This window comes from Gossypium arboreum, chromosome 13 (assembly GCF_025698485.1).
Source record: "Gossypium arboreum isolate Shixiya-1 chromosome 13, ASM2569848v2, whole genome shotgun sequence".
NCBI lineage: Eukaryota > Viridiplantae > Streptophyta > Magnoliopsida > Malvales > Malvaceae > Gossypium > Gossypium arboreum.
In genome coordinates this window covers 115,534,783-115,538,321 of record NC_069082.1, presented here as the reverse complement: position 1 = coordinate 115,538,321, position 3,539 = coordinate 115,534,783, and positions in this window count along the sequence as shown.

Sequence of the window (3,539 nt, the reverse complement as noted above, 5' to 3'; positions counted from 1 at the left end):
CACTATAAATAGGGGGTGAAGTGACTCTATTTGGAGGATCTTTTTCGGTAAACACTCTCCCCCAAAAGTCTTTTGTTCTTTCATATTTCTTTTCAATAAAATTTCTTTTTCCATATTTTTATTTATTTTCTTTCCCACAATTATCATGAGCCACTAAAACCCTTCTAGCCAAAAGTTGTCAATATTTCCCCAAAAGGTTCTTGAGGCCTAGAATCCGTACTTAGCCTTCTTGCCAAGTATTCATCGTTTCTCCGACTCTGGGGTGACGCTTCATCCATGGCCCTTAAGTAAGCTTTTCAGCATATGCAAAGGCGGCCGCTTTGTATGTATTGGAAGGATTGCATAGTCGGTTCATTAACTTACTGTGTCAGAGATTGGCGAGCCAAAGAGACAAAATGGTGTGGGATTCGCCATTGAGAAGCGTTGATCTAGCATAGATTACTGGCTAGAGTCAGGTTCCCTAAAAATCGTAAGTCTAATCTTTGGAGCTGGTGGTCGTAGGCGTCCTCTTCCACTATAACTGGCTTACTCGAGTCGAGAAGGATCATCCAAAAGCCAAGGATTGAGCCCAAGGCAGAATGAGACAACCGGAGGCTAGAACTTTCCCATAAGAATTTCTTTTCTCTTAAAACTTTCTTTATTATTTTTATTATTTTCGTAATCATAATTTCAATAAACTTTAAATTCTGTTTTTATTTTATTTTCGCTTCCAAAATCAATTCTTAAATTCTGTTTTTTATTTTTTTTTCCAGGAACGCAGGTTTTCTTGAGCACGATTCTGCCCAGGATTTCGAGAGACAAGCATTCGTATAATCCGGTCCCTGAGGATTCGACCCTACTTCCCCTTTACTATTTCTTTTTCATTATTTTACAGGGAATAGGATATTTTTGGTGCTCTCAACGACCGCATCAAATTTTGGCGCCGTTGCCGGGGACCGACAACATACTAATCTTGTTTTTCTTTGTTTTCTATGACCAGATCTGCTCCAAGTACTCTTGCGTTCGACTCAGAAATTGAAAAGACTGCGAAAGCTAATCGAAAGGAAACAAAACTAAGGAAAAAGCAGTCAGTGGTGGTTGGAACTCAAAGCAATCCACCGCCAGAAATTAGAATCAACGATGAAGTAGAGTCTAGGGTTAACGAAAACCCTACTCAAACGTTAGAAAGTAAAGAAGAAGAAGTCGATTCCCCTGAAGAAGTGCTGAACACTAGGGTTGACGAAAACCCTAATTTAACACCTCAACTTATGGCTCAGACAATTCGGCAACTGGCCGAAGCGCCGACAGAACAACCGCCACTATGCATCGCGTATCCTACTATGGATACTGATTTTGAATTAAAGTCAGGCTTGATTCAGCTACTGCCAACTTTCCGTGGGTTACAAAATGAAAACCCCCACAAGCATTTAAAAGAATTTCATATGGTTTGTTTGAGTATGAAACCTTAGGGGGTAACTGAGGATCAAATTAAATTGCGCGCTTTCCCTTTTTCCCTAGCAGATTCAGCCAGGGAATGGTTATTTTATTTACCTCTTGGATCTATTACAACTTGGGCTAATCTATCTCGTTTATTTCTTAACAGGTTTTTCCCTGTATCACGAGCGGCTGAGTTAAGAAGAGAAATCGTGGGCATAAGACAAAAAGACGCAGAGACTCTATACGACTATTGGGAGCGATTTAAGAAGTTGTGTGCAAGTTGCCCACAACACGGTATAACGGAATAGTCTTTGCTCCAGTACTTTTATGAAGGCTTGAAACCCATGGAGATGAATATGGTAGATGCCGCGAGTGGAGGAGCGTTAGTCAACATGACTCCACAACAAGCAAGAGACTTAATCTCCACAATGGTTGCGAATTCCCAGCAATTTCGAGCCAATCCTGAACCCCCTAGAAGGGTTCACCAGCTAAGTAATTCTACCATTGAAGATAGACTTGATAGACTTACTAATATTGTGAATTCCCTTGTTACAGAAAAATCGAAACCAGCCCGAGTATGTGGAATATGTGCTACACCTGAACATACGACTGATGCGTGCCCTAGTCTGTGTGACGATTCTATGGCCCATTTAGATGCTGTGGGAAATTTTCCTGGGCCACCACAAAGACGATACGACCCTTATGCCAATACCTACAACCCAGGATGGAGGGACCACCCTAATTTTAGTTATGGGGCTAATCCACGATATAACCAGCCATACCAAAATCGAGCCCCAGAACAGTTGCAAGATTCAGGTAATTCTTTAGAAACTTTGGTCAATAAATTAGCAACTAATGTCCTTGATTTTCAACAGCAAGCTCTCAATTTCCAAAGAGAAATGAAGGGTTTTCAGCAGAAAACTGAAGCATCCATAAGGGAGTTGACCACATCAATTGAGAAATTAAACTCTCAAGGGAAACTGCCATCACAAACAGAACCAAACCCGAGGCAGAATGCGAATGCAGTAACGTTACGAAGCGGAAAGATCCTGGAACCAGTTCCTGGCAAGAATCTTGGTCAAGAAATCGCCCAAGAAACTCCAGGAAATGACGAACAGATTCGAGCGAAACCCCCACTGCCGAAAATCCAACCTCCATTCCCAGGACGATTAAATCAGTGTCGAAAAAGTAAGGAAGACAAGGAGATCTTCGAAACATTCAGGAATGTTGAGATCAACTTACCACTGTTAGATGCCATTAGACAGATTCTGCGATATGCCAAGTTCCTCAAAGAACTTTGCACCAACAAACGAAAACTAACAGGTAATGAAAAGGTAAGTGTTGGTGAGAATGTTTCCGCAGTTCTACAGTGAAAAATGCCGGTTAAATGCAAAGATAGGGGTATGTTTGCTATTCCATGCAAAATTGGCCATTTGGGAATTAAGAAGGCTATGTGTGATCTAGGGGCCTCCATAAATGTAATGCCTTATTCTATTTATGAATCACTTAATGCGGGTTTTTTGACAAAGGCAGGTGTTATTATTCAATTGGCAGACAGGTCTATTGTGCATCCTGAAGGAGTCCTCGAGGACGTCTTGGTAAAAGTTAATGAACTTATTTTCCCTGCAGATTTCTACGTAATTAAGATGGAGGAGGACAACACTGCTGGATCTTCAGACCTCCTGTTGGGCCGACCCTTCCTTAGTACTGCTAGCACCAAGATCGATGTTCGAAGCGGCACTCTTACGATGGAATTTGATAGGGAGATCGTGAAATTCAATGTTTACGATGCCATTAGCCATCCAAGTGAAATCTTGAGCGTAAACCGCGTCGACCTGATTGACTCATTAGTGGACGAGACTTTTGAGTCAACTTATAAAGACGAATCTGAATATAGATATGATGATTATGAATTTGTTAAGACATTATTATCACCATCAGAAACTAAACTTCTACCTTCTGTTGTGCAGGCACCAGATCCGAAATTAAAACCACTTCTCGAGTGTTTCAAATTCACATTTTTGGAGAATGATGAGACCATTGCTTACTTAAAAGGGATCAACCCCTTGGAAGAAAATACGGAACCAAAGAAAGAGGCGCAAGGACGATTAAACCCAAATATG